General features: G+C 40.2%; 1 pseudogene; it reads right to left on the minus strand.

Moving 5' to 3' along the window:
• Positions 1-14,173: 14,173 nt before the first annotated feature.
• On the minus strand, positions 14,174-14,574 carry LOC102843929 (annotated as a pseudogene).
• Positions 14,575-14,904: the final 330 nt, after the last annotated feature.

Below are 14,904 nucleotides of genomic sequence, written 5' to 3' on the forward strand. Positions count from 1 at the left end.
AGATCCTAACCACCAGAGACAGATCAGTTCTCACTAGTTAAAGGACATGGTCCACCAGATTTCTCAGTCTGCCCAATATTTCAAACACTAGGTGAAAGCTTAGGAGATTCCATGACAATCTTAACTTGGAACCAAATCCTAATATTCTTATTAGCCACTGGGGTTTGATAATGTGCTAGAACAACTCACAGAATATAGGAAAGTACTATACTCACAGTTTTATTATCGTATGAAGGGTACAAATGAAGAAACACATTGGGTATTATCTGATAGAATTCCCAGTGTAGAGCTCCCATATCATAAAAGATATGCTACCTTCTTTATATACACTGGTGTCTTTCTCCAACTAGATAGCTCTCTAAGCTTTGGTATTCAGAGATTTGGAATGTTTTCCATTGATGTTTTGTTTTGGTGATTTGATATTCTGTTTCTTGGAAGCATGCATAATGGATTAAATTCTCTCTCCATATTATATACACACACACACACACACACACACACACACACACACACGAACCTATGTGATAACCTCCTCATGATTCTGGTAAAACAAGTAGTTGTAGGAAGATAAACAGGAGTTCTCTATTTAAAAATTTTTATTATTATTATTAATTTTAATGGAAATTTTAGAGATTTTGGATTTTCATTCATTCATTTTATACTTTTCTCCCTGCCCACCCCTCCCCTCCAGTTCATTCTTCTCTTTGAAAAGTAAGAGAAAAATTCTTTCATTGTTATAAAATTGCTCCCTTTAAGTCCACTCTATTATGCAGCATTTGTTCTGGACTCATCAATAATACCTAATAATATATACCTTTTAAACAGTTCTCTCTCTCATCTGCTTCAATGCAGTATGCATAATTCATCCCATATTTCTCAGTCTGCCCCCCCCAACCCCTATGTCTGTCTAACTTTACAACAGTGGCACTATGCAGTATTTGTCCTTTTGTGACTAAGATATTTCACTCAGCATTATGTCCTTGAGCGTCATCCATTTTGAATAATATTTCATGAGTTCCTTGTTCTCTTAAATATGACCTTTAATACTTTCTCACCAAAGCCACCAGCACACCCCCATCCATGCCCCAGGACAGTCAAAAGAACGAAGAGATGTCTTGGAGAGGATGCAGATGGAGTGCTTTTGGAGGAAAGTACAATGAAGCTTTGCCTCACATACTTTGGGTATGTTTCTAGGAGAGTGACAAGATGCTTAGAAAGGCACAGGGTTGGCTAAGGAAAGGACAAGGTTGATTGCTGCAATAACTGCCTCAATGAGCTCTTGTTTGTCAGGAAATATGAGGATGACACAGGATAGATAGAAAAGGGTTCATATCTTTTGTTCATAGGGTTGCTATGAGTTGAGCTTAACTTGATGACACGCAGCAGCAACAACAAGAATACTTTCTCATTAAAGATAAAAGCTTAGGAAGCTGAGTGGATAAGGGAGACCTTAGGGCCACTGAGAAATACTTGTCAAGAGTGGAGTGCTTCTTTTTTGAATTCAGACCTCTGCATGATGTTCTTTGACATTGGGGCAGGCCACATACATGGTAGTCTCCAAATACTCAGCCCTACAGATGTGCAAAGAAACAACATCTTTCTTCCATAATCAGCAGAGAGAGAGAGAGAGGGTCTTCCCTTAGAGCTGATACCCTGACATGTTATTGTTATGTTATTGAGTACTACTCTTAGTGAACCTATGAACAGCCAACCTAAACCCTGCCCTACCATGTGCCAGCCTCATCATTTCTAACATGCAAGAGCCCATTGCTGAAGTCACTGTGTCAATCCATCTCCTTGGGCATCTTCTCTCCTTCACTGACCCTCCATCTTTCTGAGCATACTGCTCCTTTCCAAGGAATAACCTCACCTAGCTACATGCCTCCTAAACTATAAAAGAGTAAATGTTTGTTATTAGCTGCTAAGTCTGACATCTCTGTTATAGCTGAGTTAGATAACTAAGAGAATATGACAGATTGAATGACTAAACTTCATCTCCTACGCCCCTAAGAACAGGCTGATATCACCAGGTGTCTCATTCTGATCTACTTAGACCCTAAGCACAGTTATTAGGACAGATGGATTAAAGCTCTCATGGAAAACGAAGACTCCAACCAAGGGGAATTCTGATGTTTTCTCTCAGGAACCAAAGAAAAGACCAATTTCTCATGGTGAAGTTAATTGTAAACCCCACGCCAGTAAACTACTAAAAGTTAATGGGAAACTGTCTTCACAGGAAAAAAAAATGAAGTCAATTGCATCATCTTCAGGTTCCTGATGTCCTCATAATATACATACTGCAATACATCTGTGTATGTCTTGGGAGCCTGAAGTTTAATTTTTGTCTTCTTGATTTAGCAGGGTCAAGAGAGTAAAATAAAAAGATACAAGTTTTTTGTTTGTTTCTTTTCTTTACTTACTCCACAACCCTGCTGATAGGTCAGGGGGAATAAAGGATATGCCTGGTCTCTGTTCTTGAAAAGTTTAGGGTACTTGATAGATAGATTGATTGATCTAAAGAATAATAGATTAAAGATTAAAACGTGAAGAACAGGTTAGAGAATAAGATTGGAGGGTAAAGGATATGCTCAAGTATCTAAATATAGTCTGGAAAATAAATATGGAAAATTGTCAGCAAGGAAAAAGTACAGAATGGTCTCAATAAGAGATACAATGAGGTGATTGAAAAGCACTGACTATGTGTTAGATCATCCAAAGGAATTTGGTGGGGTGTCTTTCAAGCTTTGGTAAAACTTCCATACACGTAAAAGAGTTGAATAAAGAGATAGAGTTCAGAAACAAAACCTATGCTTGTAAAAAGCAAGTAGTCATCTCAATAATTCAAGCTTTGGGATGTTGGACACCGTGGTTAATGGTGATATTCCTTCTCAGAGGCTATATAACACTATAATCCTGACATCATTGTTTACACTCTGAGTGACCCTTTGGTAGTGATTTAATTAGTTTTACAATGAACTTTTTTTTTAATTGTTGATAGTTTTAATGGTACTTACCTAAGGAATGGATTATACAATTAAGTAGGTTAACACAGGCAAAAATCTATAAATGGTTCATGGTACATACAAAGTGATAAAAAATGTTAGTTATTTATTATTACTAGATAAGGGCATATATTTAAATATAATTTGTTGTTGTTGTTGTTATGTGCCGTAGAGTCGCTTGCGACTCAAAGCCACCCTATGTACAACAGCCCTAAACTCTGCTCTGTCCTAAGCCAATCGCACTGTCTCAGACATACCCATCCCAATTACCCCAGTCACTGAATCAATCCACTTCATAGAGGGCCTTCCCCTCCTGCACTGTCCCTCCACCCTCTCAAGCATGCTGCCCCTCTCCAAGGACCGGTCCCTCCTTACGACATGTCCAAAGTATGTTAGACGGAGCCTCAGAATCCTTGCCAAATATAACTTAGGCTGACAATTATATTTTGAGAAGGATTTTATAGTTTGATCCTTATCCTTTCCCCCCCCATTAGGCACTGTTTTACATTTGCCTATTCCAGACATTCATTTCCACCACCCCAATGACAGAATCAATCCATCTCATCAAAGGTCTTCCTCTGTCAGAGACGGCAAGGTTGGCACAGGATAGAGCAGCCTTGTACATAGGGTCTCTGTGAGTCTCAAGTGACTTGATGGCACATAACAACAACTACGGTCCAGACAATTGAAGAGAAGAAAAGGGAGGAGATAAAGCTAAAAGAAACAGAAGAGATTAAGGAAACTCCACAGTCCTTCTTTGAGAAGTTCTGTATCAAACTAGTTTTAAAAGACTGGACATGAAAATAGTTTGAAGAAAGAGAAATGTAAACATTAACAATCTTGTTATACGAATTATGTGGACTTGAGCACATTTGTGTTTTGATGCTGGTTTTGTCTTATCCTTGATTTTTCTCATGCAGAATAAAAATTCTTTTCTCTCCTTTCCATTCTAGACTCCAAATGCTTCTTATTTTGCCCTTCTTGGGGAAAAAAAATCCAAACACCCCCAAACTCCTAGGCTACATCTCTTGTAACTCCAGCAATGTGAGCAAGCTTTTGTTCCCAGTGTTGGCAGCGATTCCCCTTCATTTGTCCCCCTGCCTGTCTGCAGGTCTCAGAGTCTCTCTGCTGTCTGAGATTGCTCAGAGCTGGTGGATTCAAGCCACAGGACTTCTTTCAGGAGCCAAACAAAGAGAAAGGAGCCTTTCATCCAATCTAGCCTCAAAGTCAGGTACTCCCTGGTGAGTTCTTCACAAAGCATAAGCCCTTGGGCGCCTCCCCTGGAGTTTGTCTTTTGTTTCCTTATAGGGCATGTTCCTGGCAATGGGCAGAAGGAAAGGACCGCCCAAGTCAGCAGTTCCCTCTCTCTGCAAGCATTGCAGGTTGGTTCACTGCTCAGTCCACAGAAGTCACTAGTTTGACCTGGTCCATCCAAAAGTCAGCCTGAGTCCTTTATTAGTGAGTTTGAAAAACACTTCAATCATAGCACCAGATGGTACTCAAACCAATTTGGATTGTTAGCTGAGGCCTACTCATTTCCAAGGATTTGGTCTAACATCAGTATTATTCCCCTCAGTGTCCATCTAACCCTAAGGACACATGGAAATGCTCTTACTCAGATGACTCTGATAAGAAATAATATTTTCTCGACATAGGAGCTCTGATGGTCTAGGGCAGGAAGTTGCACTGCAATCCTGGAGGCACATGGTTTGAATCCATCAGCTGCTCCAAGGGAGAAGGATGGACAAACTCCTTCCGTGCTATTAACTGCCTCTGAAAACCTAGCAGAGGGTCGGTTCCAACTCGAGAGTACACAACAGTGATGACATAGGACCATAGTTGTTATATTTTCCCATTCTTATTAACTCATTCAACAAATTTTATTGAATGTTTGCTATGTATACTAGACATTTTAGATACACCAAAAAGAGATTAATTTCTGTTCTGTGAATACTTATTGGTAATGTGCTATGTACCTGTCAAGCTTTAACATGGATAATAGCATATGCAATCAGTAAGATAAGATACTTGTGTTTAAAGAATTCATAGTTATATAAAGATGAGCAGTCTAGTTGTATAGTGAACTTTGGGGTAAAATAGGTGTCCTGAATCTATTTCTTTTCCCTTCACCACTTAAACTGCAAAGGAAATTTAATTTTATGACCCATCCTCTTAATCATTCTAAAAAATAAATTGTCAATAGCATTAATATACCACCTCTGAGGCTGCTGTTGTTGGTTTGTGCAAAACCGTTTAGTACTCTACTACCAGGCAAAAGGCTTGTATTTAGAACCCACCTAAATGTATTTCCCAGACGGACTCACTCAGAAGGTAGCAGGGCAATCTGCTTCCAAAAGGTCACAGACCTGAGCTCCCTATAAAATAGTTCTATTCTGCATACACAGAGTTGTCATGTCTTCAGACTAATGCAGTGGCAAATAGCAACAGCAACAAAAGGGGAATACTAACACAGAAACAAACCACTAAGGATTGATGCAGAGAAAAACAATGATTTAGTTCTCTGCTAGCTTGATGCTGAAAGAATGGTCTCTGGACCAGTTACAAAAGCAGACTTCATCCTAGGCATGACAAGCTTAAATCTGCATTTTAACAATCCCTTACACATGAGTAATGTGCATGGTGAAGAAATTATTTGAGAGGCTGGATTCTGTGAAGAGGAATGTGGCATCAGGATTGGGAGAAAATTCATCAATAACCTTTGGCATGTAGATGTACCGAAAATTTCAAAAGGCAGCTCAGGACAACAAAGCAAGATACTATAATGAAATGTACAGAGACCTGGAGTCAGAAAATCAAAAGGGCCGAATTCGCTCAGCGTTTCTTAAGCTAAAGGAGTTGAAAACCAAATCCAAGCCACAGGTGAAAATACTTAAGAATACTTTGGATAGAATGTTAAATGACCCAGGAATTATAAAAAGAAGATGAGAGGAGTACACAGAGTCACTGCATCAGAAGGAATTGGCTGACACAGAGGAATTTCATGAAATAACATATAAGCAAGAGCCTATGGTCATGAAGGAGAAAGTTCAAGTTTCTCTGAAGGAATTGGCAAAAAACAAGGCTCCAGGGGTTGACAGCATACCAATTGATTTATTTCAACAAACAGATGCAGCCCTGGATGTGCTCACTAAGTTGTGCCAGGAAATCTGGAGGACAGCCAGCTGGCCAACTGACTGGAAAAGATTGATATTTGTTCCCATTCCAAAGAAAGGTGATCCAACAGAGTGTGGAAACTTTCAAATAATATCATTAATATCACATGCAAGCAAGATTCTGCTGAAAATTATCCAAAAATGTTTGGAACAATATGTCAACAGAGAACTGCCAGATGTACAGGCTGGATTTAGAAGAGGTCGTGGTACTAGGGATATTATAGCTAATGTTAGATGGATCTTGGCAGAAAGCAGAGACTACCAGAAGAATGTCTATCTGTGCTTCATTGACTAGGCAAAGGCTTTTGACTGTGTGGATCACAACAAGCTATGGCTGACTCTGAGAAGAATGGGAATCCCAGAACACTTGATTGTGCTTATGCAAAAGCTATACTTGGACCAAGAGACAGTTGTCAGAACAGAGCAAGGAGACACTACATGGTTCAAAATCAAGAAGGGGGTCCATCAGGGATGTATTTTGTCTCCATACCTTTTCAATTTGTATGCAGAACAGATCATCTGAGATGCTGGGCTGTACGAGGAGGAATGTGGTATCAGGATTGGTGGAAGAGTCATCAACAACCTGCGTTGTGCAGATGACACAACCTTCTTGCCTAAACTGAGGAGGACCTGAAGCACTTGCTGCAGAGGGTCAAGGACTGCAGCCTTCAATATGGATTGAAGCTCAACATCAAGAAAACAAAGATTCTTACCACTGGGCCAATTGGCAGCCATCAGTATGGATGGTGTAAAGATTGAGATAGTTAACAGTTTTAAGTTTACTTGGTTCCACAGTCAACACTCTTGGTAACAGCAGCCAGGAAATCAGGAGACAAACTGCATTGGGAAAGTCAGCTGTGAGGGACCTCTCAAGAGTACTGAAGAGCAACGACGTCAGGCTGAATACAAAGGTGTGCCTGATCCAGGCTATAGTCTTCTCAATTACGTGCTATGCATCAGAGAGTTGGACAGTGAATAGGGATAATAGAAAGAGACTTGATGCCTTTGAGCTGTGGTCCTGGAGAAAAGTGTTGAATATACCGTGGACTGCTAGGAGAACAAACAGGTTTGTCCCGAAGAGGATGGAGGCAGAATGCTCCTTGAAGTCAGGGATTCTGAAGCTTTGTCTGATATACTTTGGGCATGTTGCATGGAGGGACTGGTCCTTGGAGAAGGACATCATGTTTGGCAGAGTGGCGGGACGGCACAGTAGAGGAAGACCCTCGGTGAGATGGATCGATTCTGTGAGTGGAGTTGTGGGAATGAGTGTGTTTGAGACAGCGAGGTTGGCACAGGATAGAATGGAGTTCAGAGCTCTTGTACATGGGGTCGCTATGAGTCACAGATGACTCGATGGCACATAACAACAACAACAATGTAGATGATACAATTTTGCATTCTGAAAGTGAGGAGGACTTGAAACACTTGCTGTAAAGATAATATATTGCAGCCTTCAATATGGATTTCATGTCAACATCAAAAACAAAAACCCAAAAATTCTCACCACTTGGCCAATAGACAATAGCTGTCATGATGTTGTTGTTATTTGCTGCTGAGTTGCCTGCAACTTATAGCAACCATTTTTACCAGAGCTCTGAAGTCTGCCCTATCTTGAACCAATCTCACGGACTCTGACATACCCACCTCCATGACTCCAGTTACTGTATAATTCCATCTCATCCGGGGTCTTCCTCTCTTTCTCTGTCCCTCCACCCTTCTGAGCATGATATCTTTCTCCAAGGACTGCTCCCTCTTGGCCACATGCCCAATGAATGTGAGACAGAGCTTTAAATTCTTAGCCTCCAAGGAGAAACTTGGTTTTACTCTCTCACAGACAGGCCTGTGTTTTCTTGGTATTCTATGGCATGTTCAAGACTCTTTTCCAAAACCACAACTGAAAGACATCAATTTTCTTCCTGTCATATTTAGTCATTGTCCTGCTTTCTGATATATAGCAAGTAATTGTGAAGACTATGGCCTGGATCAGGTGTACCTTAGTCTCTAAACTGACATTGTTACTTCTTAGTACTCTGGATATGTCACTGACAGCAGATTTTCCCCAGTATTCCTGACTGCTGGTGCCAAGAGTGTTGATTGTGGGGACAAACAAGCTAAAATCGTTAATCTTACTTTCCTCTCCATCTATCATGGTGCTACCAGTTGGCCCAGTGAGAATATTTGTCTTCTTGATGTTGAGCTTCAATCCATACTGAAAACTACAGTCCTTTTTGCAGCAAACCCTTTAGGTCCTCCTCAGTTTCAGCAAGAAAGATTGTGTCATCTGCATGATGCAGGTTGTTGGTTGTGTCTTCCTACAATTCTAATGCCACATTCCTCCTCATAGAGCCCAGCTTCTCAAATATTCTGTTCTGCATAAAGATTGAAAAGGTAATGGGTGACAGGACCTATCCCTGATGCACCCCTTTCCTGATTTTTAACCATGCAATGTTTCCTTGTGTAAGAATCAAATATCAAAAACTCAGTTTCTGACAAAGTGCAGCTACCTCCATGGCACTCGCTTGCATAGTTGGCAGCAAGCAACCTCCCCCACCTGTGATAAACCACACTCTGTTGGCCAACTGCCTCCCTGAGCTATAGCTAACCAATAGAGAGCAAACTAGTACTAGAACTATTATAAGTAGCCAATCATAAACTGTGTAGTTAGACAAAGAAGCAAGAAAGTATAAAAGGGAGGGCTCGCTTGTTCTCGGGGCTCTCAGGTGGATGCTGCAGTGTCAGCACGCGGGAGCCCGGGTTCGAACTCAAAATAAACTTTGTTAATTCGGCTAATTGGCTTGGTGGTCTTTTCTGGGGACTCGCTCCGTTACACCTTGTTCTGTTCTGACAACTGCTTTCTTGTCTGAATATACTAGGCACAATCAAGTGCTCTGTCATTCCTAGTCTCCTCAAGGCTAGCCACAATTTGTTGTGATCTACACAATCATGTGTTACTGCATAGTGAATGAAACACAGATAGACAGTTCTCTGGTAATTTCTGCCAAGATCTATCGGACTTTGGAGATAATGTCTCTAGTGACACAACTTTTCTAAACCCAGCTTTGTTTTTCTGGTTGTTATCTGTTGCTGTACTGTCCCAGTAATTTTTAAATAATCTTCAGTAGAATTTTGCTAGTGTATATTAGTGATATTGTTTGATAATTTCCACACTCTGTTGGGTCACCTTTTTTTTGGAATAGAAGTAACTATGTATCTCTTCCAGTCAGTTGGCCAGGTAGCTGTCTTCCAGATTTCTTGGTACAACCTGGAGAGCGTGTACAGAGAAGTATCTGTTTGTTGAAATATGTTATCTGGTATTCCATCAATTTCTAGGGCTTTATTTTTTGCCAAGTCCTACAGAGCAGCCTGAAGAAAAGAATGAAACTGTCAATGACTTAATCTTACTTGGATCCACTGTAAGTATACTTGACACCATTATTCAGGAGCTAGGAGACATGCTGCCCTGAGAGAGTCTGCACTAAGGGACCTCGCCAAATTGCTGAGGAGCAATGATGTTAATTTGAGGACTAAGGTGCACCTGCTTCAGACCATAATCTTATTAATAATTTCCTATGCATCTGAGGGCTGGACAATGAATAAAGATTACAGAAGAAAAATTGATGCCTTTGAGTAGTGGTGTTCGAGGAGAATATTGAATGTCCCTTGGACTGCCAAAAGAACAAACAGATATGTCTTTTAAAAAAGTGAAGCCAAATTGCTCCTTGGAAGCAAGAATGGCAAAGTTTCATTCCACATATTTTGAGCATGTTGTTAAGAAAGGCTATTCCTTGGAGATGAATATCATGCTTAGAAAGGTGGAGGGACAGCAAAGCTGAAGACACTCAACAGAGTGGATTGACCCAGTGACTGCAGCAATGAGCTCTAGTGTGTTAGAGATGTTGAGGTCGGCACAGGATAGGATAGGGTTCAGATTTATTTTTTATAGGGTCACTATGAGTCATACTGAATTCAACAGCGCGTAGTAGTAGTAATCATCATCATCATCATCATCAACAACAACAAAAACAACAGTAATGCACATGAGCCACTAAATATTTAGAATATGACCATTTGGAAGGAAAGTTAGGTCTAAGTTAAAGTCTTAGACAGTGGTTGGCTACTCAGTGACTTTTACAAATCCTGACAGGAAAATTTCTCAACAGGGTTGGCTTATGCTATTTAACTAACTAATCAATCAGAATTTCTTTCTTAGGAAATGAAACGTCAGTCTAGAGACTAAGATACAACTGATCCAGGCCATGTTCTTCACACACTTGCTTGCTATACATCAGAGATCTGGACAATGACTAAAGATGACAGAAGAAGAATCGATGTCTTTGAGTTGTGGTGTTGGCGAAGAGTCTTGGACGTAACAGGGACTGCCAAGAAAATGAATAGGTCTGTCTTGCAGAAGGTGAAACCAAGTTTCTCCTTGGAGACTAAGCTTTTGACGTTCTGTCTCACATACTTTGGGCATGTGGCCAGGAGGGAGCAGCCTTTGGTGAAGGACATCATACTTAGAAGGGAGTGACAGCGCAGGAGAGGAACAGTCGGGAAGAGATGGATTGATATAGTAACTGGAATAATGGGGGTACATGTGTTGAAGTCGGTGAGACTGCTTCAGGATAGGGCAGACTTCAGAACTATTGTACATTGGGTCACTATGGGTTGCAGGCAACTCAGTGGCACATAACAACAACAGGAAATGAAAAATAAAACAAAACAACAACAAAAACATCCCTAGATAGAATTAATGGAGCATAGGGACACACACATACATACTAAGTTGAAACCATGAAAACTGGTAGAGAAGAGTGATGAAAATAGAGCATTTCTATGTTTTCTAGTTCTCTGAGGAAAGTGCTGGAAACCTTAGCGTGTACTCCTTTTTTTTCACTGCCAACACTGAAAGGGAAACTATCCTATTGAATTTTACAGACAAGCAACCTAGAGCTCAGTCTTTTGCTGAGGGGGGGCATCTATTTTGGGGTCACTCAGGTTCAAGGGTAATGGCATGGGCAAAACTCACCCTCTAGAGACACAAACAAACAGCCTTCAAGTCCTCACATAAATTCACATGAAAATATTATAAAACTGAGATTCCTGGCTTTATCCTCCTTTCAAAGAAGTTTATAATCTTTTTGAGGAAGTAAGAATAAAGACATTTTTTTAAAAATCTAGCTATCTAATGGTTTTTAATGAATATTAAATATTTATATGGACTGCCAAAAGAAAAAACAAATGTGTCTTTGAAGAAATGTAGCCAAAGTGTCCATGGAGGCAAAGATGATAAAGCTTCATCTTACATACTTCAGACATATTGCTAGGACAAACTATTATTTGGAGAGGGACGTCATACTTTGAAAGATAGAGGTCAGCAAATTAGGAAGATCCTCAACAAGGTGGATTAATGTGGTGACTGCCAAGATGGGCCCTCATGCGTCTAGAAGTGTGAGAAAGGCACAAAATAGGAAAGGCTTTATAGGGTCATGATGGTTCATACTCGACTTGACAGCACCTAACAACAACAATGACAATGGTTTTCTAGAAGATTCATAAAGTTTATAGAGGTAGTAGTATTTTAGCCTTTAATGAAATATTTTTAAGTTCCTTTCAGCTTTGAAAAAAGCTAGGACTGAGTCTGTTGAGGTAATAGAAGGAAAAGTTAATCAATTGTTGTCATTTCCCAGAATATCATTGCTTCAGTTTACTAGTGGGAATAAACCACACACCAAAACATGGTTTTCATATGTAGAATTTTTTCCCCACACTTAGAATGCTATAAGTCTAAATTTAGAGTTCTGGATTTAGGGGAAGGTGTTTCTTTTCCTGTCAGCTCTGGAGGCAGGTCCTTATATCTTCACCTTCTGCTTCTAGTGTCTTAGAAATCTTCATGTATCTTGGAACTTACCCCATCTCTGCTTCTTTCACTTGCTTGTTTAATCATTTTTATATTTCAACAATACTTAACTCAAAACACTGTTCTCATCTAACATAGAAAAACAACCAGTTCTCAAATGGGAATAAAATTTCAGGCATCAAGGTTAGAATTTACAACACATATTTTTGGAAACACAATTCAAACTATAACGTTTCATCCTTAGGCTCTCCAAAATTCATGTCCTAGCAACATAAAAAACATACTGTCTAATATCATCCCTTAAGTCTCAAATCAATTCCAAATTCCTGCCGAGGGCAAAATTCTTCTTCAACTGCGCACCTGTGAAATCTAGAATAGAAGTTATCTGCTTCCAAAATACAATAATGCAACAGGAACAAGTTAGCTCTTCCAATTTACAAATTGAGAAATAGGAAAGAAAGAATAGTAAGTGTCAAACAAATACAAAACCCAACAGAACAAATTGCATTAACTCTCAAACTTGAAAACAATCATCTATTCCCTGAGACCATCTAGACAATGACCCTACCACTTAGACTCTGTAGGGTGATGATGCCCTCTTAATTCTGAACGGAGACTCCTCAGCCATAGTCTTCAGTTCTGTCATCCTGGTCTTCTGTTCCTTTGGTTTTAGTCTGTCTAGTTTTGCCCTTTCCTCCAACTTCAGCAGACTAATTATTTCTGATCATTGACATCAGCAGCCCTACACCAGCAGCTTGGGCTGATCATATCATACCCACCTTAAAGGTAACTCCATACCAAGCTGGTGAAGATCTGACTCTATAAAACCTAGGAAGCTGTGGTCTTACTCTTGGAGAGCCAGTAATCCATGATCACACACTTTAAAAACAATGAAAGTGCTAATTCCCATGTTCCTTTCAACAATCCTCCTAACTGTTCCAGTGAGGATATACATCTTTATTTGGAGGAAAACAGATGCTTTTCCTTCACCTCTTTCCTGCCTATAGAGTTCTAAGAGGTATAAAGCATTCTTTCTTTTCTTTTTTTTTCTGTCTCCCTCAATCTAAGCAGATGGATTTTTCTACTTCAGTAAATGGTCAGATCCAGCAATCACCAACTTAATTTTTTTTAACCAAGTATTATGTAGCCATGTTCTTGTTAAACATTCCAGGACATGTATATTTAGTTAATGCAAGAGAATTTTCTAAATCTTTAAGTTTTGTTTTCATTTTGACAGTTCATTTTTAAATCCATCTATTTTTCTATTTCATTTTCTTTTAAGTTTCACAGAGAAGTTGGATAGCTCCTCTAAGTTCTTGCTTAGTTCATGACTTAGAAGTTCTACCTTCTACTAAACATTTGCACATAATTAAGAAAAGTTCTTTGCCACTACATAAAAAGCATTGCCTTTCCTCCATGGTCCTATTATATGGTCACCATTTTCTTTTGAAGCTCACCAGAAGCACATTTAACATTCACATTTCGAGTGACATTCCGCATATGTTGTCTAAGACAATAAAGACTTTCTCTATATCTCTTCTCATTTCTTTCTGTGCACTCACCAGAATTGCCTTCAACATCATAACTCTACTAATAGTTTCTCCAAGCCAATGTAGGCTTTTGCTACTATTGTTTTTATTGTTATATGATTCATAGTGACTCTATGAACAAAAGATTGAAACTTTGTCCTGTGCTGTGCTATCTAATAATCTCTGCCATGTTCACGCCCATTGTTCTAGTCACTGTGTTAATTTGTCTTTTTGAGGATGTTCCTCTCTCCCTGATCCTCTACTTTTCCAAACATGTTATCTTCTTCCAAGGACCCATCCCTCTTGACATGCCCAAAATATGTAAGATGAAGTTTTACCATCCTTTCCTCTAAGGAGTACTATGGCTACACTTCCTCCAAGACAGACTTGTTTGTGCTCTTGACCGTCCATGGCATATATTCAGTACTCTTCACCGATACCACAATCCCAAGACATTAATTTTTCTTCGATCTTTTTAAATTTTTGTCTAAATTTTACATGCACACGAAGCAAAATAAAATATCATGCACACCTCTCCCATGAAAGTGACGTCTTCTTTTTATTTGGTGGAGACGAGCTGTCTTTATTGCTAGGGTGCTGGGGCGCTGGTGCTCAGGAGCTCTTGGTGGGGCGGGTTCGCTTCCTCTTGACCATCACAGGCTTCTTCTGGCTGCGCAGGATGGCGCTGGCCCTGCGGATGGCGGCCATTCTCAGGTCGGGCCGGTACTTGTTCTTGCGGATCATGTGGCGGATGCTGCTGAGTGTGGCCCGGGCATTCTTGTGGATGGTGGTCCGCACGTAGGAGGTGGCTGGCTTCCTCTGGCCTGACCTCCGCTTCATCACCACCAGGACCCCTTGTTGTCAGGGGGCCAGCTCCACGACCACGGTCTTGTGGTTGATCAGCCCATTGTAGCAGAAAGAGTTACGGGCTCGGTGCTGTAAGTCAGCTTGTTCCTCTTAATGAAGAAGCTGGAGCAGTTATGCACGACCATGCATTGCAGATGGGCAGACATGGTGGCAGCTCCTCTCGCCGCGGCAGCTGGAGGCGGCAGTGATGTCTTCTTTATTTAACACTTTAAAGAGGTCTTTTGCAGCAATTTTCATCCAATGCAAGGGATTTTTTGATTCTTTGACTGCTCCTTCCAGGAGCATGGACTAAGGAGCAAAGTAAAACAAAATCCCTGACATCTTATTCTTTTATCCTGATGTTGTTTGTTGGTCCTATTTTGAGCATTTACTTTCCTTTCTGTTGAGGTATAACCCATAATGAGGGTGATAGTCTTTGTTCTCCATCAATTAGTGCTTCAAATGTTTTTGTTTTCCGCAAGGAAGTTTGTGTTATT

This window comes from Elephantulus edwardii, unplaced genomic scaffold, assembly GCF_000299155.1.
Source record: "Elephantulus edwardii isolate Elephantulus edwardi_28Jun2011 unplaced genomic scaffold, EleEdw1.0 scaffold00057, whole genome shotgun sequence".
NCBI classification, from domain to species: Eukaryota; Metazoa; Chordata; class Mammalia; order Macroscelidea; family Macroscelididae; genus Elephantulus; species Elephantulus edwardii.